Raw genomic sequence first — 25,844 nt, forward strand, 5'->3', positions numbered from 1 at the left:
TCCTTTCACATGAATCATTTACATGGTAGTTTCACCCATTTGTTAGTTTGGGAATTTCTGGACTTTCCTTCAAGTAAGAAATGGCTCACAGTGCAGGCCTGCTTAAGACTAGCATGAGACTACAGGATCTCTGAACCTTGTACTCACTGGTAAGAGTTTGTACTGATACCTATATTATTAGAGCTGGTATTTTAATTACTAAGTATATATCTGTCTTCCCTAGAAGATTATAATCTCCTTGAGGTTATTACTCATTTTTGTGATCCCTCAAAGTTCTTAACTGTTTTTTCTTATAGTCAGCACTAAGTTCACACCTGAATTAAAATGGATTCCAGGGCATTGCTTATTTTTGGATTTCACTGGTAAACAGATGAACTTGGCTAAGACATGATCAAAAGGTCATGCCTCCAGTTGAGCTCTTAGTAACCTTGGGGATGGTGGTTCACTAGGAAGCTCTATTTTATATTGTGATTTGTAGTTGTAGTTGTTTTCTTCTAGTGGAAAAGAAACTTGTCTTAGAAAGACATTCTGTTTTCAGGAAAGAGGGGTATTAGACATTTGTAACTGAGGGAATCAGTCTGTTCTGGGACCTTCAAAGAAAAAGAAGGACAAAGAAGACATATGTTGAATAAGAAAAGAAGAGAATTAGGGTTGAACTGAAACGCCCCAAATTTCCAAGGCCTTTGGAGATGCCTTGCCACTCCTCCATCATAATTAGAAAACACTGACATTCAGAGCTGATTTAAATGCTTCCATCAGTCTAAAAAAGTGTTGCCTGATTTTACTCTGTAACCATGCTCAGTAATTAGAAACATAAGGCACTGTTCTGGATGTTTTCTTGGGAACCTACCCTCCCAGGCCTGGTGTCACTACCCATTGGCTACAGGACCTTTATCTTTTCTCACCATCTCTCTCAGGAGCCCCTGCCCAGGTCACAGGAAGAGTGTGAGGTTGACATGGGCATTCCTGGAAAAACTGGAGACCTCTGGCGCCACTTCAGACTCTAAAATACATGGAAGAAACTCATTTTGCCTGCCTCTTTCCTTGCTGAAGCTCTATAAATCTGTATTGCACTTGGAAGGCAGTAGTTAAAGTACAGTAAGAAAAGTGTTCAAATCAAAAGATGCAAAAGAAGGATCTTTGTGATGACCGGCTTGAAATGACATCTTTGTTTCTGAAAACAGAAAAGCTATTCCAATGGTTGATTCTAGAGTTCCTCACACTCTTGCTGGGAAACATGTACTTTGCAAAATGTAGGATTAGAATACGATCTAACAAGCAGCAGCAGCAGCTTTTTACTTCTGACAAAATCCACAAAGAAAATGGAAAAATACTTGTAATCAAGGACTTCAACTCAACAGTCACCTAACTTGTCAAATTAAAACATGTGGCAACCACCTGCCAAGCATCTTGAAACAACTATACCATCTTATTGTTCTACCTGACCTGTAATCTCTTTGGAGCACATTTGCATTTCCCAATTTTTCACACTTAAACAATGCTGTCCACACCATGTATAAAGATGACTAAGCAACTTTGTATTAAGTAACCGAAGCGAGTCCTGCCAATTTTAGAATAATTAAGTTTCTGCAATCTAATATAAACAGTTCCAAGAACTACTTGCGGCCTACCAAAAGTATATATTACAAGTAGTCAACACTGAGGCCAGCTGGCAGACAGATCAACCTATTAAAGTAGAATTGTTCAGAATTCAGAGTATTATTTTTCTTTTCTCCCATTATTTTTTCTGCATCCAACTTTGTTTCTTTGGGAATGTTTTCAAGTATACAAAGCAAGAAAGTAATGTGGAATTGCACCTCTTGTAAATGAATGAGCATTTCTCTTGAGATTCTTTAGAACCAACAAGTCAGTCCCATTTCAACGCTGTCTACACAGGCAGCCAAAGTTAAATAGAGCAAGTGAATCCACTTTGTTCCCACTCAAGCTAAAGTGTTGGTATTTTGCTTGACCATCAGGAAGGTCAACAGTGACCACCAGACAAGCACATTAAGTTATATGCTCATCAGACACCTAAAACATCTTTCTGACTGTAGATCCTTGTACTGCCTCTATCACGTAGCTTGCTGGATCAAAATTTATTACTAATAAGGCTAATGTCATAGGTTTAATTCTACCAGGAATGAGTTAACTATTTGAGAGAAAAAAAAAATCCTAAACTATTGCCATGTGCTTTGACATTAATCTTGGCCAGCTACATGGCAGATGTGGACTGACAACTTTCACTTGAGAACATAGAGATGGTTAGACCAACCCATCCCACCATGACCTTCAAGAGAGTGTATGGGACCTAGAGTCTGTCATACAGAGTGAAGTAAGTCAGAAAGAGAAAAACAAATATTGTATGCTAACACATATACATGGAATGTTAAAAAAAGAAAATGGTCATGAAGAACCTAGGGGTGGGACGGGAATAAAGACGCAGACCTACTAGAGAATGGACTTGAGGACATGGGGAGGGGGAAGGGTAAGCTGTGACAAAGTGAGAGAGTGGCATGGACCTATATACACTACCAAATGTAAAATAGCTAGCTAGTGGGAAGCAGCCACATAGCACAGGGAGATCAGTTCGGTGCTTTGTGACCACCTAGAGGGGTGGGACAGGGAGGGTGGGAGGGAGATGCAAGAGGGAGGAGATATATGTATATGTATAGCTGATTCACTTTGTTATACAGCAGAAATTTACACACCATTGTAAAGCAATTATACTCCCATAAAGATGTTAAAAAAAAAAGAGAGAGAGTGTATGGCCAAATGAATGGGAGTGTGTCATCACACAAAAAGCCTCTCCACATTCAACTGCATTTTAAGCCCTAATGTCTTCTTCACTGTGTTTAAATTCATATATATTCAAGAGTGGTAAAGGCTCTACAACCATCATCACAATGATAACTTCAATAAAAAGATTCAACAAATATTTATGAAGTACCATTTGCTACCTTACTGGGTGTGGCAAATAAGTTGTGAATGCAACTACTCTGCCCTCACCATGCTTATAGTCTGATGGTGGAGACAGGCAATAAATAAATAAAATACAAACTGCAACAAGGGTTAGGAACGAAAAATACAAGCTGCTATGAGAGAACTACAGGAGTGACTAATGGTTTTCTTTGGGTTAAAATACGATATAAGCAGTAATAGCTTTTTCAAACAAGAATGATATTAATACACTACAGACATTCATTCATAAAGGGAACATAAATGTATGAGACTGGAGTTTGTATTTATTAAATATATATCAACATCTATTATGTGCCAGGCACATGCTCTTCTAGGTCCTGATAAATCGAACTCTTCTCTACTTTTCTGTCCTAAAGAAGGGAATGAAGAGTAAAGTAGCTAGTCAGGTTTGAGGGATGGTGAACTATTCTCACCCTTTCTCTCCAACCTCAGATCCTGTGTAAGTAATGTACAAATAATGACCTATGAGATACTGTCTGCTGGAATTGATATAGACACAGGGAATCCACTTAAGATATTAACTTCACACGGCTAAAGTGGAGGGCATCCTTCTAGAAATCATCCAGCTCAGTGACCTTCTGACAACAAAAGCATGTTTCTCACCTGCCATCAAGCAGAAATTTGTTGATTTAAATGTAGCTGGTCCACTTTGTTTCTTCAAATTTTGCTTCATGATTCCAAGAAATGAACAGCCCGTAATAAATTTACTCCAGTGGCAGAATATCTCACGACCAGCTTTTCTACTTTGAATACCACAAACAGACCTTTAATTTGTTGACACACAGCCCCTGGACATTCATGAAAACAAGATGTTCTCTTGCTGCTTTTTAAGTTAATCAGATTTAAGTCAGGGTCTCAGCTGAATTTCAAAAACAGATGTTCCATAGCAAAAGGGCTGAACTGACCCCAGCAATGAGAGGTTGTTTCACTTGAACTTGAATATTCTTTGTTAGCAGGATGAGTGATCAAAGATGCCTGAAACTGGAAACAGGAGCGACCCAAGGTTTACTACTGTCTCCATTCAATGACTGCCCTGGGGATCTGGGAAGGTTGGGCATCCATGACTCTTGGTTTGGGGAATAAGCTGATGCCTGGAAGGTTTAGGTGCGTAGGTTACGAAGGGGGTTAGTGAGGAGGGATGATCTTCCCCCACACGCCACCATCCTGTTTTCCTGTCGACCTCGGAGGCCCTCCATGGAATGGCTCCACTGTACCCAACACCTCTCCTGACTCACACTCACATGCAAACACAACTCACAGCCAGGCCAACTCCTTAGTTCTGCTACAATCCAGCTGGTATTTCTGCCTCTGGGCCTCTGTCCCTGTTTCCTCTCTCCTGTAACCTGAAGTGCCCTCCACTCCTTCTGCAAATCCCATATATTTTTCTAGAGTGTAGCTCAGTCGTATCTTTATTCCAGAATCATCCTCGCTTTCAACTTCTGCAGCATTGTTAGCCCTGTTCTTTTTGATGGTCAATACTATATGACTTTGTTATTCAAATGTTCTATAACCTCTCTTTCTCTTGAGCAAGTGTGAAGCTGCTTAATGTCAGGGCCTGCCGTCTCCTTTGATATCCCCTCACAGTGCTGGGTGTTTTGCTCTGCCTTTATAGATGCATGGGAGTGGTTGCTGAGTTGAACTTATTGAAAAGCTTCTGGCCTAAAAATCCAAGCTCCAAAAATTCCACAGCTCTGGCCATTAGTGCTGTTTGCCCTGTGTTCCTGTTTTACCCCTTCTGGGCACCTTATAGAACTGTACTTTTGGCCTCCTTGTGGTCAGCTGGGGCCAAGTGACTAGTTCTGGCCAATGAGTTGTGAGCAGAAGTGTCATGTCACTTCTGGGGCAGACCATTTAATTGTTGATATTAGACCCTTCAGAGTTTTTTTTCTCTCTACCACAGTAGCCAGCAATATTTCCAGATAGTAGCTCTCAGCCGGCGTCCCCAAGTAAGGATGGCAATGATGTGGACCAGAGACCCCAGCCTATCCAGGGTGAGAGACAAAGCATGAGTGACCAACCTTTGTTGTTTAAGTCACTGAAATTTTGAGTTGGCCCTGACCCCAGCATAACCTAGCTGGCCATGGCTGACATTGCCTTTGTTAACTCCGTCCGTGATGAAAATGATCTTGCGGTATTAGGCAGTGCCCATCTCTGCTTCATGAAGGTACTTATTCAAATTATCCTGTTTTCTATTTCTGTTCTGTGACATCTAGTATATGAATAGGAATGGGTAGACTAATCAGGTAGGGCCTCAGGGAGTGGAAATGGCTCACTGGTTCCATCTGCCTGCTCCAATGAGCCATAAAGCTGCCGCTAACTGCAGGAGTGCTCATGTATTATGTGTTCACTCATCTACACCAGGGATGACAAACTTGGGGAGTGGTGGCCTACGGAGAAATGGAGAATGCATGCATCCCTAAAAGAATTCAAATTCAAAATTTTAAGAAAACCACGCTGGGCAAAGGAAGCACATTTGCAGGTCAGTGTGGGCCTCAGGTTGCTGGTTTGTGACCCCTGATTTATACAGTCCTTCCTTAATGGCTATCATGTGTCAGGCTAGGCACTGTGAGGAGTTACAAGAATAAACTTACAAGTGAATTCATATTAGCGTACACTCTAGATGGAGCTTATTTAGTTAGCCAACAGTTATACAGCACGCACTATGTACCCAGCACAGTTCTCAGAACTTTATAAATATCAGTTTAAATCTTTATAACAATCCTTATTGTCTCCATTTTACAGACAGAAAGACTAAGGCCCAGAGCAGATGTGTCATTTGCCCAAGGTCACAGAGCTAGCAAATAGTAGAGCTAGGATTTACATCCAGGCAGCCTAGCCCTAGAGTCTGTGCTTTTAATCACAGCACTATACTACGTCTCACAAGACCTGTAAATGCATAATATTTACGAGGTAGCTTATGGCGAGAACCTCGTTGATGAAATGATCATGTGATTGCCTGAAGGATCTATGCTCCTCTACAAATGCCCCTGACTAGAAGCTGTTTCCTGTCAGGAGGATTTGGCTTGCTTGATGTTAGGGTGAGTCCATATTTGATGTTTATTCGTGAAATAAAAATCAATCTCCTGTTTATGTTCATTTGGGCTTTGGCAAACTGATTTATTATTTCATTTAAGCGAGGTTCACTTTAGAAAATAAGCTGAATTTGTCCTAAAACCTTAAAAAAATAAATTACATCACTTCACACTTTGACTATTTCTTTGTTTTTTCATTTAATTAGTTTTAGACAGGAAGCAAAATCATCTAAGATTATATGTTTGTGTCAATCTTAGGGCAGACTCAGATATTGTAGGACCTGAAAATTACTTGGGAGGCCTTTAAGAAAGAGAATACAACGTTAAATGTAAAAAATTAGGCAGGGGTGTGGCAGAGGTCTGTTCAAGTGAGGGGCCCTGTGGCTTAAGGGCCACTGGTTTCATGGTGAATCTCCTTGGGTCTCTCACCTTTGATTCTTATGAGCATTCCAATAAAAATGCCACAAACCCTTACTTTGCTCTTAATTTTCAATTATTTTGATACTACAGTTATGATCACCCCCTAAAAAATTTTTCATGAAAACCAGAATTTAGGAAACAAATAAGGAGGGGAGCAATTAAGCATCATTCTTCAAAGAGATTTTCAGAAAAGTAGAATTACAGATATAGCCAGTGCACCGCAGTGTTTTGCCTATAAACCACATAATTAGAATGATAGGTGGATGAGAGGGCAGAGAAATTTAAAATATTATGACTCTTTGTCAAGATGAGGACAATGAAAAATAAAGTATCAGAAATCACAATTTACGTCAATGAATATATTATTGGAGTCACTAAATTTTCATTGCATTGAATACAAAAAAAAAAAAAAAAAGAGTCCGTTTTATAGGAAGGAATGGAGGAACACCAGAATTGTTAATGCAGCCCATATCGAATACAGCCCTGGATGGAGAAGTTCCAATTCAACATATAGCTGTAGAGTGAATAAATTAATGAGTGACTGAACATGTATGTTTGAGGAACAAGAGAAAGGACAGATGGTGCTAAAGTGGTCACAAGCCTCCCCCATCAACCCCAACTTACAACTGCACGTTTTACTTCTAAACCATTAGCCAGCAATCTGGGGGAGGCAGTAGATATGTCCCCAGAGTCTCTCATTATAACAAATGTCTTTATGTTTATAAATCTTGTGAGTCTGTGATGGAATCAGATTCACAATCATGGGTATAATATACTTATTGGAGGAATTCTTTGAAGAACTTGCAGAAAATGCTATTAGAAGAGCTCCTTCCTTCAGGCCCACCATATGTTTGTATTCACTCCCTCTCTGCATCCTCTGGATATGATAAACACACTTTTCCCCAAACTCAGGATGCCCCATTCCACAGTATGTCATTCTTGGTCATTAAATAACAGGACTCGATATTAATGTTGGCCGTCTCCATCCCTCTTTAACAAAGTGTTTTCAGCCAAAGATATTAAACTAGTCAACCTCTCTTTTCCCCTGTCAGAGAAACAGCCAGCAGCCTGAAATCACAGCTCATTTGTACCATGCTGGCGTGAATATTCAGACTCCATTTGTCTCCAGCTCTTAAAGGCTGGTGTTAGCGTGAATGATAGACATTTTGTTTTGAATTAGCAAAAAGAAGGAGAAAATCCCCCAAATAATAAGTTTGGCCTTAAAATATCTGTTTCAGGGAATGCAGCTCTGCCTTTTCCTCCAGTAAAAGTCGATTTAAAAAAATCTAGATTTAATTTGGCATTAAGTTGGACTTGGGACACAGAGAATAGTAGGAAGGAAAATGTCTCAGTCTTTTCCCCCAGATTGAGCCTTTAAATCCTATTGGAGGACTGTTGCGTGGACTAGTGCAAGATGTTTACAACTTTGTTTTGTTGAACATCCCAAAGCAAAGTTTGGAAGTAGCTGAGTCTGTGTCCTTGAACTGTACAAATCCTGTCACAGTTAGAACCTCAGACTTCTGATAGTTTTGTTTGAATGCTAAATAGCAGGATCATTTTTTTTCTCTTTACTGCATACTCACTCATGCTTTTTGGAATAAAAGTCTGGAAAGGAGTTCTAGACAAGAACTCCTGGCACCATTGTTTGTTTTTCTCCCTGCTATCTGTGCCCTGATTTTGGCTTGCCCACCCTGACACAACCTCTTTCCATCAATAGCTGTGCTAGGCAGGAAGGTGTTCTCCATGGAGGTACCTCTTAAGGCCAGGTGCAATTCCCTGGCCAAGGAAACACCATCACTTGGCCAAACTTACAAAATCTGCACATGGTGATGCTGGAATGTCCTCTTACCTTCCTTATCATGAAAGTTTCCAGAATTGGGAAGACCATGAGAATCCATGTTCCTTGTGTCCCCTCAATTCCTAACCAAACTTGGGCTCACGGTGTATTTTCCTCTTTATACCCCATGACAAGGACCTGAGAGCAGTCTTCTCAGGGTGAGATGAGGTGGATTCAAGATCTTTTCACATATGAGCTTCATTCTACAGTCACTACCAGAAATCTGTAGAAAAGACTATTAGTGTAAGAAAGACCCCTTCAGATCCTGCTGTAACAAGTATGGGCACATTAAACTAAACAGGAGACTGAACACTTTGTCAAGGGTGTCCAGGGAGGCTTGTTCTGCAAAACTCAAGAAAAGAGGAAGGGAAAAACTCTTCTCTTTCCATTCCATCTGGAGCTTCCACTGACTCCAAAAATATTGGCCCACAGTGGTTATAAAAACACCCATTTATGCTGTTCTAAAACAGGGCAAAGCCTGCTAGGTGCATACAACTCAAAGCACTTCTTTTACATGCTCATAGGAAAATTATCTTTCTCTCCAAATTCTATGGCTGACTGAAATTAATGAAACACAGTCGGGAGGCACCTCTGCTGGCCACTGGCCACCATTCATTTGGAACACCCCACTAGGCCATTCATGGATTGCAGCGCTGTTTTCTCTTGACTTCAGAATTTCTCCTTTCTCATTTTATACAAATAGCAATTTATGTAAAAATCACTGACACGGGTGTCATTGGCATTTTAGGTAACTGAGCGAAAAATGGCATTTTTTTCCTGGCAACTTGAAGAATATCAAGAGGAAAGTATGGAAGTGGGGGGTACTTGAAAAAATCTGATATCTCACAGTTCATTTTTAAGAAATGGAAGGGAGTATGCAGAGGAGGAGGAAACTTACAGACCTCTGATAGCCTCTTCCGCTAATAATCAGACAATCCAAAGAAAGATCAAGGGTTTCTGCTAAAGAAAGAGAACCAATGAAAGAGAAAGAGAAAGAAAAAAAAGCAAGGAAAAGAAATGACACTTTAGAAAATAAAAGAGAAGTGAATGACTAGCTTTCCCCCTTTTGTTTGCATCACACTAAGCAGGAAAAAATTGGGAAATTCAGTGCTGGGGTAAACATGGCCCGATTAGAAATGACATTTGATAGTGGGGCCCAGAGAGGAGAAGCTTGTTATGGCCACCACAACTCATGGACTGGCTTCTCCATGCCTCATTAGCCCCCATTCTGGCCTGGGCATGAAACACAAAAATACCACCAATGCCTTCTTGAGGGCACAGGAGGTATGGGGTGACCAGCAGGGAACAATAGACTAAGGAGGGGGTTCAGTGCAAAGGAGGTACACTCCCCCCGACTAAGTCCTTTACTGACTGTCTGGACAAGATGATGTTCCATGGCAACGGAGTCCCAGCCTCCTGACCCTAAAAAGGACCCGCCTTCTGTCTCTTTGGACATTAAGGAGTCTAATCCTGGGGTTCCCCCACTGTGCAGTCTGATCAGCTCTGATTGTGATGAAGAAAATGGTCCTAAAGGAGAGTGTTGATGTATGACATCCTTGGGCATGCAGCTGGGGAGTCAAACACATGCTCATGCATGGAGTTAGCTAGAGGGGAGCAAAGCTGGGTAGGGCAAGCCCCACAGGAATGGTTTGGGGCATAGCCCCTAAAGGAGAGGACAGAAGAAGGAATAAAATAGGACCAAAGGAATAAGTGGAGAGAGAAATAGATAGATATCCACATTAGCTAATACACATGTTCTTACAAACCCTCATTAGAAGTAGCATTTAGATTTCTTCCTCTTGGGAGGGTCCTTCTCCTGTTATTTAGCAGGAAAACTTTCTACACGCAATTTCTGGTGGCATTTTTACACCACTGCTCCTCTCCCTCCACAATCTTTCTGGGTGGCGTCATCCACTCTCATGGTTTTAATTCCTATGTATAGGTTATGACTGTGAAAATCTCTATCTCTAGTTCTCACCTGGGCTTCAGACTTGCATATCCCTTGTTTTCTAGACACACACCCTTGGCTGTCCCACAGGCCCTTAAATTAGCAAATCCCAATCGAAACTCATTGTCCTTCCCTCTTGGCTCCCCAAACAGTGTTCTCACAGAAGAGTGACTGTATCTGGAGCAGGTTCATGCTATTTACTGTCTCCTAACTCTTTGAGGAGCGAGGTAAGTCTCCTGCCATCAGTTAATCATATCTTTCTTTCAGTCCCTCTCTCCAGCTTTGACTTATTTCCACCTCTGGGGGGCCGGGGGGCAGGCAGCAAGTGAGGAGAACGCACCACTAATAATCATCATTTGGAGGTAGTCTTAAAGCAAATAAATTATAGATTCAGAGACTGAATCTTCTCATCTATCCATTCATGTATTCATTCAGTCATTTAATAAGTACTATTAAATGCTTACCATTTACAAAACCTCCTCTAGTGCTGCCAAAGATGTAAAAGGCACACTCTTCAACTTCAAAAATTATATAATGTAATAGGGAAATGAGAGATGTGTACAAAGGACTACAACACACTGTAGGAAAACCAAATATTCTAAGAGTGATATAAATGCTAAGGGAGTTCAGGAGAGGAGAATCAGAGAACAGTCCATATGCAACAAACTAAAAATCAGCATACTGAGAAAAAAAGATGATGGGGTATTATGGACTGAATTGTGTTCCCCCCAAATGCATATGTTGAAGTCCTAACCCCTAGTACCTTAGAATATAACTAAATTTGGAGATCAGATCATTAAAGAGGTGATTAAGTTAAGATGAAGTCATTAGGGTAGGTCTTAGTCTGATATGATTGTTGCCCTTCGAAGAAGAGGAAATGTTGGAGAGAGAGAGAGAGACACCAAACGTGTGCTGGCAGTGGGATGGCCATGTGAAGACACAGGAAAAGATGACCAAGAAGAGAGGCCTTAGAAGAAACCAAACCTGCTGACACCTTGATCTTGAACTTCCAGCCTCCAGAACTGTGAGGAAATAAATCTGCTATGTACCCAGTCTGTGGTATTTTGCTATGGCAGCCATAGCAAAACTTTTCTCCCTACTAGAGCCAACCTCGGAAAAATTGAGAATGAGTGAAGTTTCCTTTAGCTTCTCCATCTACCTTCTGAAATCCCCTCTTTCTGTTCCCCAGGTAGACCTTCTGCTGGTGGAAGTTCTCCCAGGTGAGGAGGATTTGCTGAGATTGAGGGGTATTTCCTCCTGAAATCATCGGTGTCTGTTCAAAGGTGAGCTTCTTCACCCTGAAGACTGACTCATCATCTCTCTATTCCCTCAAGTCAGCAACAGTCTTCTTGGGAAGTGAGAACTTCACTACTGATTGGGGACAGTTTTGCTTAAGATATTATATATGCAGGAAAAAATTTAAAATAAAGCAAAAAATCAGATTACAAAGCAGGAGAACAATTCCTTCCAAACTTGTTAGATTACTTGGTAAGTAAACTATGAGGAGCACAGCAGAAAGCTTGGTTTCGCACAATGCATCTTTAGGTGCAAGAATTTAGAAAATCAGGCAGAGAGGCTATGTAACTGCTAAGATCAGAGCCCCTCCCCAGTAAAATCACATAAACTCTACTCACAGCTAAGCAATCAGATGTCCACTTGTGAACCTCTGGTTGATCACCAATCCCTATGAATTCGATTGGATGATCTTGAAACTTTTTAATGATACCTGGTATAAAAGGAGGATGGAAACATAAGTGGAATAAATTTTAGTTAACGTGGAACTACATATTTTAAAATACAATTTCTTCCTCAGGTACTGCTGTTGGTTAGGACCGTAAAGGGGAAATAAAGCACAGATATAAATAGATATTGTGCATTTGCATTTTAAAGAAAACAAATACAATTATTACAGAGTCAATCCCTGAATTCTTCTAAATAATGGAGGGGAGAAGGTGGTATAGTTAGTACAAAGCGGGGAGTACTACCAACGCCAACGATCAAAGACAACAGGCTTTAGAACATAGTCAGAGACACTGCCTTCTCTAAGCTCATGCTCAAAACCTTCTAAGCCTCAGACTCTCAAAGTCTTTTTGGAACCTTTGTCCAAAGTTTTCTGCTGTTGATGGTCAGGAACTTGGCTAACAGGTAGAAGAGGAGGCTCTGGAGGATTACAAATAATTACAGAAAAGTACTGGTAGATAATCTAGAGTTAACTCTTTTGCACTTGAAACACAGCAATAAATATTAAATATAAGAAGGGCCAAAGAAATAATTACCTGGGACAGTAAATCACCATCACACCCCTAAACCTGCCCCAACACGATGTAACAAGGGATGCTAATGGGTATGAATATGGAAAATGCAACTCTGGGTTTTAATGTTTGCCTTTCATTTAGTAGAATAATGGGCTCAAGTGGACCTTAAGAACATACCTTGCTTTCCCCCGCCCCACCCTTTGCCATTTCACATTGGAAGAAAATAGAAGTTCATAGAGTTTAAGGGACTGGCTTGGAATCACACTGCTGGAAATTGATCCTGGATTCCTAGATTCTCATTTCAGTTTTCACAGGTAAAAAACAAAACAAAAACCTGCCTAGCATGTTATCTATGGTTTGTATCCATCTGACGAAGGCTGGTTTGCAAACTAGGGATTGGGGAACCTCGAGGGGCTTGTAAATTGGTCAGCAAGACAAGGTGCCATCCATTTCCTTATTCCTGAGCAGTCACTCAGGCTGTCTTCAGCTCCCCTCCATCAACCTCAACCACCTCTTCCTACTTGTCCCAAATGCACTCGTCTAAACAACTGTTGTATTGTCATGCATCTAGAGTACCTAGCTCAACCTAATCAGGATTTGGGGGGCTGGGACCCAGGCATATGTGTTTCTCAACTGTCCCCGGTGAATCTACAGTGCTGCCAGGTTGAGAGTCACTGAGATAAACATGCAGCATTCTTTTCCAAATCACTGAGCCCTGGGCACATATGGGGGTCAAGTAAGAGGGCTCCGCTCCAAGTCCTGCTCCTCTCTATGTGCCAGGAATATATTGGGGATATGCCAATGGACAAATAACCATCGTACCTGGCTTCATGGCACTTATGATGCACTGTCTCCCTAGAACAGAGGTTCTTAGGCTGGCCACCTATCAAAATCTTCTGGGAGAGCTGTTTTAAAAAATATGACATGACCTCCAGAGAGGTGCCCAGGAATTTGCACCTTAGAAGAAGTTCCCTACATTCAGTTGCTGATGTAGATTATAGTACCCATCCCACGGAGGCCTCCCATTCTTGACTCTTAGGCTTCAACTAAGGCATAGACTAGAAGAAAGCAAGGAGTTACTTGGCTGGATTGTAAATGAACAAACCAAGAGATTTAAACTTGCAGGGAAAAAAATTCACAGTACCTTCCCCAAACCCTCTGGCAGAGTCAGTGTTTATTTGCCTGGTTTCCCTTTCCCTGGTCCCAATTCCCTCAGTTTTTTTTATTTTTAAAATTGGGAATGAATAAAGAAAAAATAAAGAAATCAGGGATCAGGGGAAAATTTTTTTGTTTGGTCTGTAGAGTCTCTGCGTATGTTTATGAACTATCTTGTTAGTGAGAAAAAGACAAAAAGGCTTTTGAGAGAAACCATAAAGTGCATAGCAGGGCTTCCCTGGTGGCGCAGTGGTTGAGAATCTGCCTGCTGATGCAGGGGACACGGGTTCGAGCCCTGGTCTGGGAAGATCCCACATGCCACGGAGCAGCTGGGCCCGTGAGCCACAATTGCTGAGCCTGCGCGTCTGGAGCCTGTGCCCCGCAACGGGAGGGGCCGCGATGGAGAAAGGCCCGCGCACCGCGATGAAGAGCGGTCCCCGCACCGCGATGAAGAGTGGCCCCCGCTTGCCGCAACTGGAGAAAGCCCTCGCACGAACCGAAGACCCAATACAGACAAAAATAAATAAATTAATTAATTAAAAAGAAAATCCTTAAAAAAAAAAAAAAAAAAAAAGTGCATAGCAAAGTGACTAAATGTAGAGTTTGTCTTCAGATATACTTTCTATTTTCAGGTTTACGATGGAAGGGCAGAAAGTTGATGAAGCTCTCACTCCTTGTTTTAAAATTTTTCTCTACTGTCAGCTACCTTGCAACTTCAAATAGATGCCTGGGTGAACCATTACTCACTGGATCCCTTTAAGCTTTTTATTCAGTGCCCAGCACATAGATTCTGACTGACCTGGCTCAGAGGCAGTTGCTGAAATTCTCTGCAGGCAAAGCTAAGTCTAGACCAGACACAGTTAGGAAAGGAGCGACCCGAGATGAAGGAAGAGGGGCTGGGAGAGAGAGCTGGACGGTGTGAGGTAAATGAGCCCGTTTCCCTACCGCAGTCCCCTTCCCAGCCAGTGGCAAACAGCCAGGTGCTATTTATTGCTCCTTTGATTGAACTGTCTGCTCAGGCATGTGGGGGAATTTGGGTTTTATATGAAAGCATTCACTATGGGAGAATCAAGGTGTAATAAAAAAGGAAGGAGGAATTTCTCTCCTTTCAACAAGCTTTCTAGTCCTCCAAGAGGAGGGATTTTCTTAAAACCCTTAGGAAACCTCTATCTAACGCCATTCAGTAGCATGACAAACAGAAACTAGCCCCTTCCTAGGTTACACAAATGGAAAAATATTGACAGTACATACTTGAAAAAAGTGGTTACAATTCCACTTTAAAATTCCTACCACAAGCGTTCACAGAAAGATGCCATTTTTCAAAGGGACACCAAGGCGTTGGATAAAGGGGAGGGTCTCAAATGATAACTTATTATAACAGGGAGTTATTGCAAAGGTTAAATTAGGGATCCTTTATAAAAATGAATAACTTTATGGAGTCAGCAGGAAGAACCAGGTTTTCATTTATTTATAATTTTGTCTAGTACAGTCGAGCTAGGATCCTTTGATTTGAACATGAATATTTATACTAAAAAAATCCCCCTTGACTCTTTTATAACATGCCCTTCTCTCATTATGGAGATATTAATAACTACTATGTAATAAGGGCTTTTAGTGCCAGGCCCTGTGCTAAGCTCCTTGCACACATCTATCTCATTTATCACTACAACAACCTAGTGAGATACATGTTCTTAACTTAGGAGAAGCACTGAGAAGTTTGTTGTGTTTAAGACATTTGCCTAAATTCACCCAGCTAGTAAGTAATGAAGCCAGTATTCAAATCCAGGGGCTGACCCAGCCTGATGGGCGTATGGGAAGGATACACGTCCACATTCATTTATTCATTGAGTGAGTTCTCTAAGCCAGGATGGGACACACGGTGAGGAGCAAGGACTCTGCTTTCATGGAGCTTACATTTTGGTGGAGTACAGACAGCATACATGTTTCCAATAGTGAGTAAATGAAAGAGTGTGATGTGATAGAGGGCCACTGGAGGGCCACTGAATGATGAGGGATGATCTCTCTGAAAAGGAGATATCTAGGCTGAAAACATATTTCTAAGAAAGAGTCACTCATGTGAAGAGTGTTCCTGGAGGCGCCCTTGAGAACCCTGGTGTGAGGTAGAGGGTTTTATGAGATGACCGTGTGCTCTGTGATCATGAAACTCTTCCAAGTTGTTCAGTCCATATGGGATTCAAGCTTATCTGTGTATTAGCAGAACACACAATGCTGAAAGATGTGCTGAACAAAGGGACTTACCAAAAAATTATTCTCAAAGTACCACCTTTGCCAGAAAGCATGAGGGTGGTAGAGGTGCTGGTAATCTGTCCCTACCCATAGGGGAGAGTGCCAGGGATACACATGGTCCCCTGTGCGTCCAGTGTCCAGAACAATAGAGGTCCCCCTGTGCTCCTGTTCACTTGGTAAACCTGAAGAGAGCTGCCTTCTGTGGGTTTACATGAGTTCCTTTCAGTCTTGCGCATTGGAGGATAAGGCAGAATATTTCTTAATAATAGAAGAATGAAACACTACAGGATATAATCCTTGGAATGGGAAAGGAATGGTAAGAAGCTATTTCAGTCTTAGTTGGCAGGAAGTCACATAACTTGTGTAGGGATAATTGAAATAAAATATTTAAAAATAGATCTATGGGTTTTAGTCAAAATGTATCAGTAACAATAAAACATTAATAATTGTCTCTTGTGAATTGTCTCTGTTTTGCATTTATAGCTGAATATGGGAGCTAGGAGTATTTTAGAAGAGAATAAGTATGTGATCTCAGGGAATTTGGGTCATTTAAGTAAATACTAATGAGTGAATTGACCTTGACCAAGTCATTTAAGCACTCTTGGCCCCTCAATTTTTTCATCTGTAACATGAAGCATTTGGAATAGATTTTTAAGATCCCTCCAATTCAGATGGTTTATGTAGAATTCTATGGCCTTTTAAGGGAAAAAATGTATTGTATATGTCTTAGTATCTGTGAATGACCTTCTTATGGTTGTGAATAAAATAAGTTCAATCACGTTCACCCTTTTCAGCATCTAATGGGTTTCCCAGAGAAAGGTATTGCTTTCCAGGGACCACCTACCCTACCCCTTCTCCATTATTTCTAAGAGATGAGTATATTTTATAGCTCTGAGAGAAAGGATAATGTATCACATAATAATATCTATAATCTGTTGAACACCTACTATGTGCGTGCAAGGTACTTTATATGTTATCTAATTAAAAAGAAAACTGTGAAAATAGTTGTTCTTAGTGTCCTATTTGAAAGTAAGGAGATGGATTCAGATTCACTGTCACATAGTTAACAAGTAGCAGAGTTGAAATTGCAGCCCAGATTTGTTTGACTCCAAAGCTCTTTCCATGACTGAACACTTGGAGTAGAAAGGACAAGAGTATATAAGAGAATAAGAAACTAAGCAGAATGTTTCTGAAAAGCACAGCAGAGTTTTCTGCAGTCTCATGGAGCTAAGTAGGAAAAACTCAAAGTTCAAGAAGGAAGAACCATTCTGGAGTTGATATATCAATATCTTAATTGTGATGGAAGTTACACAACTATCTGTATTGTCAAAACTTACAGAACTGTACACTAAAAAGAGTAAATTTTACTGTATATGAATTACACTTTGATAAAAAATGGAAGCAAGGGAAAAAAAGAGGAAAGGGTCTTGGGATACAGTCTCAGTTAGACCTTTGGAGAGTTCATCCGTGGAGAAGGGGCAAACTAGAGGTCAATGGAGGTGTACAAAATGGCAGATGAGTTTCAAATCACCTCAGCCCTAATTCAACTAAAGTGAACTTCCCCATCTCTATCAAACTACCAGAAGATAGAGTAACTCAATTTGGAGGAAAGTAACGTCACCTAGCACCTCAGTTGGATATCCACATGGACAAACAGAAAACCAAATCTTGACTTTTATTTAACATCATACGCTCCCCTCCCCCAATTCGATTGACTGTAGCTCTAAATGTGAAAACTTACACATTAAAGCTCTCAGAAAAAAGAAGGTACCTCCATGATCTTGGGATACGCAAATATCTTGTAAACAAGATGTATAAATTATTAACCATAAAGGAATAAAATGATAAACTGTACTGCATTAAAATTAAGGACCATAAAGAGAGTGAAAAGGCAAGTCACAGACTGAGAAAATATATATTAGTAAAACATATATCTGACAAAGGATTTGTATCTAATATACAAAGAATTCCCACAAATCAATAAAAAAGATAGATGACTCAACAGGAAAATAAGTAAAGACTTTAATAGGTACTTCACAAAAGAGGCTATTAAAACAGCCAAACAGACATATGAAAAAGTGCTCAATCTCACTAATCATTAGAAAAATTCAAATTCAAATTACACACCACTAGAATAACTAAACTTTAAAAGACTGACAATTCAACATTTTGATGAGAAACTATAACTCTTATGCACTGCTGTGGGAATGTAAATTGGTACAGTCACTTAGGTAAAATATCGATATTTGGCAGTATTTGCTAACGTTGAATATTTGTAGATCTGGAGACCTCAAAATCTTACTCCTAGGTGTATACACGGCAAAGATCCATGCATATATTCATCAGAAGACGTGAACTAGAATGCTCATACCAGCACTATTCACAACAGCCACAAACTGGAAATCAACTCAGTGTCTATCAATAGTAAAATGGATAAATTGTGGTAGGCAAACGATGAAATACTGTATTGCAAATTAGAATAATCTAAGTATCACTCAGGCAATGAATCTCAGAACAATTTTAAACAACAAAAGTCGGACACCAAAAAAAATTCTATAGGATTACATTAATATTAAATTCAAAAACAGACAAAACTAATACTTGGTGTTAGAAATCAGAATGATGGTTCTCCTGGGGCAGTGGCCAGGGGTGGTGGGGAGGAGGCATGACTGTGGAAAGGGGCACAAGGGGGGGCTCCTGGGGTGCTAAGTAATGTTCTGTTTCTTGATCTGGGTGCTGACTACATCACTGTGGTCATTTTGTGAAGATTCATCATGCTATACAGTTGTGATTTGTGCACTTTTCTGTATGTTACACATCAATAAAATGATTATTTTAATAACGTGAATAGAAAAAGATGAAGCCTCAATCTGGAAAAATGACAACAAAAGGGAATTTATGGGCTCGAAATACATAAAATCATGAAAATTCAATATTCCCAGTCATATATTACACTAGTAGGAAAATAAAATAATAAAAAGAAAGACAAACAATGAGGGAAAACAAAAAGGTAATACAAATCAATGTACTCTGCAGGGGGAAAATTGTAGTCGGGAAGGCTGGGATCAATTTGGCCAGTTATTTCTAAATTAAAAGTCAACACTGGATTATTTACCAATGACTTAGTGAACTTTCCACATATATATTTTGGCTTACTATATCTTAGAAGGGAAATATTGAATGTTTTTGCAAGTGGCCCATACCAAAGCTATTCAAATACAGGGACTACTTATCATCTTAAGATGTTGTGAAACCTCGCAGTGCATTCAGCCCCTTGCTTACTAACCACAGTTTCCCCTCTTCACTTTCAAACACCACTCTTCCCAAATCTATCTCCAGTGCCTCACATGTGCATTAAGTGCTTGCACTGCACAAAGTTTCCTCTTCACTTGTTTCAATTGTATGTTTCCATTTAAGCTTTTGCCTGTGTATCTTGAGCAACACTTGTCTATAGTTTGCTTGTATTTCAGCGTGAATTTTTACATCTGTGGGAGAATCTTTTGATTTTCATAGGATGCATTTTTTCATATTATCATGGAATTATGCATACGACCATACACAGATATTTGTATAAACTAGTAGATAAGAGAGACAAGGTGTATTAATAGGATACTATGTTAGGAATTTAGCTACCAGGCAGACTAAATAAAGCGAGAGACTAAGGAAACTGCTCTTATAATTCAAGAAAAAGTCAATTATCCAATGAAAGTAAGAATTCTCTTGGCATTCTGCAACAAACAGATTCACTGGATTGCTAACAAAGCTTTACACTATTCAGTTGGGTTGGACATAGGTCTTTCCCTTGAAAGCAGCATGGAATTGTGAAAGAAGACAGGCTGTGGGGTCATAACAGAGGTATGACCTTACGGAAGTTCTTTGTGGGATGTCAGTTACTTATTTAAAAATGAGGATAATAATAACTGCCTTGAAGGGTTTTTACTCCTCTGTGCCTAGGTAGTTTTTTGTTAATGCCTCTATGGAGGCATTGCCACAGCGTGCTGTCATTGTATGAGCATGGGCTTCTTGATGGCAAGGACATGGTCTTACCCATAATTCTATCCCAAGCATTTAGCAAATTCCATGACATATAACACGCTCCATAAAAGTTTATTGGTAAGTGAATGATTGAATACATGAGATAACATATAACCTAGAATGCTATAGGCCCCCAATGAACATTACTCCTCTCTTTTTCTCCTCCTTTATTATTCTCTATCTGGAAAGCAGAATGAATCAACCCTTAGCTTATTTCTATTAGGTGGCCAGGACTAGCAAAGGTAGCCAAGGAAATTTTTCTGAATTCCCCTTAAAATTTCATGGGAAGCCAAGGACATAGCTTATGTTTTTGTTCACAGAGGAGCCAATTTTGCACAAGTATGAAGTTGAAAAAACATTCTTATTAGAACAGAACAAGATCACATAATAGTACAAAAGAAGGGCTTTGATATCTTAAAACAGTGCCTATTTGCTGCAGCCTTTCCTATTTTTTCTTGGACAGTTTTTGAATTAAGAATAATCTATGATGCTGTTTGCATTGGCCAAGATTTTTCCATTGTTAATAAAAGAATCTGAATAGATTTTTAGAGGTAAGATATTTTCTGATCAGAGAAGCATTAAGAATGTGTCCATGGCAGGGTGAGGGTCATATGTTTATTTTTAAGCTGTATGAGAAGTTCTCTACTTCTCTAAAGCAAGTCGGAAAGTGAAAGTAATTTATGGTATTATGAAATTTCTGGACTTCTCATGGGAAAGTAGCTGACCTCAGTGTTTGATAAGCTTCCTGTGGCTACAAACATACAAGCCATTGACTCCTAAGAAAAATGTAACATTTCTCTTTACAGAATCATGGTGTGCCTGCAGCTGGAATTTGGTTTAACTGCCTCACATCAGGAAAAACCTAATGTAGATATTTTTAAATGTCCAAAGCTTGTGGAGACGCAGTTGTAATTGTCTCTGTCACCATCATCATCATCATGAACATCAGCATCACCACCACCACGATCATTATCATTATCAACAAGCACTGATGTTTGTTTGTATTATCTGTAAGGCACTGTGTTAAATGCTAGGGTTCCAATGAGTGATAATAAATGGTACAATTAATTTTTATGTATATTAAATTTTCCAAAGGATATAGTCTTCATGGCACTCTTCTGCCTATGTGGCTATGTATGGCTTCTTTATTTTTTAAATTGAATATATAATATTTACCATGTATTATTTTATTTTTAAATAACAGTGTTATTAAGATATAGTTCACACACTACACAATTCATCTATTTAAGTGTATAATTCAATAGTTTTTAGTATATTCAGAGTTGTGCAATCATCACCACAATCTTAGAACATTTTCCATCACCCCCCAAAAATCCCTATACCCTTTAGCCACCTCCCCCCAACCGCTGAAATAGCCCCTATATCTCCCAGCCCTAAACAACTACAAATCTATATTTTATTTCTATAGAGTTCCCTGTTGTGGACATTTCATATGAATAGAATCATATAATATGTGGTCTTTTGTGACTGAGCTCTTTCACTTAGAACAATGTTTTCAAGGTTCATCCATATGGTAGCATGTATCAGTATTTCAATCCTTTTTATGGCCAAATAATATTCCATTGTATGGATATATCACAATTTGTTTATCCATTTCATTTGTTGATGGGCATTTGGGTTGTTTCCATCTTTTGGCTATTGTGAATAATGTTGCTATAAACATTTGTGTACAAGTTTTTGTGCACACATATGTTCTCATTTCTCTTCGGTATATACCTGGGAGTGGAATTGCAGGGTTATATGGTAATTATTCTATGTTTAATTGTTTGAGGGACTATGAGACATTTTTCCAAAGTGGGTGCACCATTTTATATTCCCACCAGCAGTGTATGAGGGCTCTGATTTTCCTACATCCTTGCTATGCAAGATGAATAACTTATAAATATCTCCTGTGCAGTAAACTTCAGGCATATAGAATAAGTTTGATAATTGTAAGTTTAAATAAATCGAACCCATTAGTTCCAATAGACTCTCAGTTTATTAAAAATCTCAGTACTCAGGAGTTTTGGATATTCACAAAGAAGCAATGCCCTAATTCAGTACTTTCTGGTTGAGACTACAGGTAATCAAAGCAATTGGATTATTTATTCAGTTCAGTCAACTCAGTGGAAAATTTGAGCACACTTTATTGATTTAGTGAATTGATTTTCTTGTTTCTGTTATATAATATGTACTTTGTTTAAAGTATTCTTAAAACTTTTTCTAGTGTTAGCTTTGACTACTGATTAAAATTTAAGTACCTGAGAACAGGGCTGTATATTATATATTTTTTATGGCCAGTTGCTTAAGATGAGCAAAAACACAAAGCAAAATAACACTGAAAGTGGAATGATCCTGTTCCTCTTCTCTGCCTTCTAACCAGCTAGCACTGCCCAACTTTCTCTTCCATTCCAGGGCTGTGTGCCGAGACCTAATCCAGTCATTGTGAAGCACAAAACTCTGACACGGAATCTGAACAGTGGTAGGGCTGTGGGCTCAGGTCAGAACCTAGAATCACCTTGTCTTACCCATGTAACAAAGGCAAAACCATCAATGTGTGTAGCCCTGAAAAAAATTTGCTGGTTGATGTCATTCCTCAGCATTTAAAAAAAATCAGTCTCTGCATAATTCATTTGCACATTTAACTCAAAGAGTAGCCAGTGAAGGCTGTAATCCCATGGATGAGATACAGAGGCCTTTACACTAGAAAACTGGTAAAACATCACACTCACTCTGTCTCTGTTCATCATCACCCAGTTATCGGAATGTTTGTGGTCTTGGAAACTGGACATCGGCAAACACAGCAAAATAACAATGCACAGGGGACCATTTTGTGCACAGGGCCCTGGGAAGGGCCAGTGGAATTCCTCTGATCAGTCTCCTTTTGACTTTTTCCCAGAGACCTTGTTTCTGCACTGAAATGTCTGGAATGCTTGGTAGGGACGAAGTGGGTTGGTCACAGGGCAATTATGCTACTATCATCAATGAGATCAGCCATTTGTGGACTGATTTCCAAGTGACTAGTGGTATCACCAGTGGGTTAAGAATACAAATGATAGCAATTTTACAGTAAACAGAACTTTCACATTCCTTTTCCCAAATGATTTTCATGTCAAGCCTGGAGATCAGTAAGACAAATATTATTGGCAACATTTTATAAATGGGACCTAGAGAGTCCTGGAGAGGTTAAATGGTTTACCCAAGGCCTCTCAGCTAGTGGTGAGTAGATCCAGGTCCCCAAATCTGTTCTCTTTGCAGAACATCATTCTGCCTCTTGTTGGTTACTTAACAACCAAGTTCATTCAGCAGGAGCTGGTTATTTTTTATTTTAAGACAAATCAATCACTCCATTTATTTTTAGAAGACAGATGAATCCACTGATTTGATTCCCAACTGCTATCATGGGATAAAAATTTTCAAAATGACAATCCTGAGAACTGATTCTTTGTGACCCTTGCAATTTGCACTGTCTTTGCAGTAATAACATAGTGGGGGAAGTGTTACAACTGATAAATCCTTCAAGTAACCATCCTAACCCCAAAGCATCTGAACATCAAAATAGATCTGTCAAGGTATGGTGGCCCACCACAGTGGCTTTCCATGTGAAGTCTCGATCCCAGCATCATTACCTGTGAAGTGTATCATCAGAAATTTGAGGTTTCATGTGATTTACTCTTTTTAAACACATTAGGAAGGATTCAAGGTTATCTCTATAAACTTGCTTCTCACTCAGCTTTATTCCTGGAATCTTTCTTGAGTGGAAGAAAAGGCTTTCCTATGTGTGTTCCCATGAGTGAGGCTTCCCTGTGAATATCATTCCGCAGGCATGACACGTGGAGAAAAAAATTTCGAGATCTGCTCTTCTTCTATTTCTATATCATGAGACAAAACATCAGGCCCAGTTTGAGATTCTATTTCCAGTTAAGAAATGGAAGTTGCTAAGGATGTAGCAGAGACAGAGAGCAACAAGATCTCTGCCCTCACAGAGCTAACTCCCTAGTGAGAAAATCAATAAATATTAAACTATTTATATCTTATTCACTTTTTTGTTGTTTTTTGGCTTGAGTTCTTTTTTTTTAATTTTTCTTTGTGGTAAGAACTGTTAACATGTGATCTACTCTCTTAACATCTTCTTCACTTCTGTATCCCCAGTGCCTTGCGCAGTTCTGAGCACATATTAGTTTCTCGGTAAATATGTGTTAGTGAATAAATAAATGAAGTCTCCAGATGTTCAAACTTTTCCATTTCTAAATCTTGATTCATTATCCAGTGTCATTCTTTCTGGGACCAGATTGAAAGTGGATACAAAGAGGACAATCAGAATCTCGCTGAAGCCTGGTACTAACAATTTTATTGGCAATTATATTAGATGGTTGATGGTAATGTGGACAATATCCCAGCGTCAATCTGTTATAGCCACAAACTTAAACCCAGGCTGCTATCTTTTAAAAAACTGTGTGTGGTTAAACAAACGGAGCATGGAGTGAAGACACAGATGGATCAATAAAACCCATTTTCACATTAATACAATATTTCAAATTTAACATCCTACAATAAATTTATCTTTAAAGAACAGCATTTTTTAAACATAGCATCTGTCTTTATTCATATGCCAACAAAAATACCAACAGAAGCCTCATCAGAGACAACATTTATAGCTGAGTTGATTGAATTAAGTGAAAAAGATAAATTAGTTCAACAAAACCTTTTGGGCAACTGCCACCAAATAATTTCACATTGGGCAGCTCTCTGTCTTTTGAAATGGCAATTCTGGCATTACGAAGGCACATGTAAGCTGAATAGAGCTGACATATATATAACTGTAAAACATAGGAAAATGTACTTTTCAGAGACAAGACAACAATCCTTACATGTTTGGAACATAAAATGTGATTGTGACAAATCACTGCTGAAGAATGAAAAACAAGTAACGACTGTAACTCAAAACAACTAAGCTTACATACAAATGCCATCCTAGAATCTTGGATAGAACTATAAATACATTATGTGAAATATACTACAAGTGTGAGAGAGGAAAACATTAAATTTAGCCAGAATTTAAATGGTATCAAGGCTGCACAGATACTTAGGTTGTTTGGGCAGTGTTTTTTTTCTTCTCTCTCTCTCTGAGCCCTTTCATTTCCTGATGTGCCTCAAAAGGAAAAGCTCAGAGATGAAAATAAAAACGGTCCTTATTATGTTTTCAGGCTATTTGAATCCAAAGGAGGGAAATCCAGGAGTGCAGGCACTTGATCATAAGATCCCTGAGTGAGCAATCACATTTTTATACCATTTACATCCCCATAGCAGCTCATGCAGTACTCATCAATTATTTACAGGCAGGCTGAAATACTGATGCTTTTCAAGACTACTTTTGTTTCTATTCTACTCTATTGCAAAAGGTTCCAGATCATTAAATCTGTAAAGTCAGACCTATCTCTGAAAGCTATTAGTTATACATCTTATTATGGAGAATATACAAATATGAATTTCATTATATTATAGAAAATTTAGAAAATATAGAAATATATGTAGAAAACAATCTTAAAGTCTCTTAATCCTTCCCGCCCTAAGATTACTTTAAAGTTTAAATATATCTCCTTCTGGTTTTCTTCGTTAACATATATGATCCTATTTTAAAAACAAATTTATCATGTTATGTGTTCAGTTTTTTCACTTATACATATTTTCCTACACCATTCATTTAACATGATTAATAATGTCATGGTTTATATAATCATTCCCCTATCACTGGACATATATTTCAAGTTTGGGCTATTATAAGTAATGCTGTAATGGACATTCTTGTACATAAATCTTTATCCCTAAATCTCGATCACTTTGTTTTTAACTACTAAGTAATGTAGAGGGTGATTCCAAGGGATCAAATTGATCACATTTTCTTTATGTGAATTCTTGTTTTCAAATAACCAACT

General features: G+C 39.2%; 1 protein-coding gene across 6 annotated transcripts in view; it reads right to left on the reverse strand.

Annotated features, from left to right (window-relative positions):
* CALD1 (caldesmon 1) overlaps positions 1-25,844 on the reverse strand; it is a 182,810-nt gene that overhangs the window by 102,432 nt on the left and 54,534 nt on the right. For 4 of the 6 annotated variants that reach the window (XM_057550102.1, XM_057550106.1, XM_057550104.1 and 1 more), the window contains exon 2: positions 11,851-11,942. The exons of the other annotated variants lie outside the window; for them this stretch is intronic. The gene's annotated coding sequence lies outside the window, so the exon portion shown is untranslated. The remainder of the gene's footprint in view (positions 1-11,850; positions 11,943-25,844) is intronic. 6 annotated transcript variants of the gene reach the window in all.

This window comes from Balaenoptera acutorostrata, chromosome 7 (genome assembly GCF_949987535.1).
Source record: "Balaenoptera acutorostrata chromosome 7, mBalAcu1.1, whole genome shotgun sequence".
Taxonomy (NCBI): domain Eukaryota; kingdom Metazoa; phylum Chordata; class Mammalia; order Artiodactyla; family Balaenopteridae; genus Balaenoptera; species Balaenoptera acutorostrata.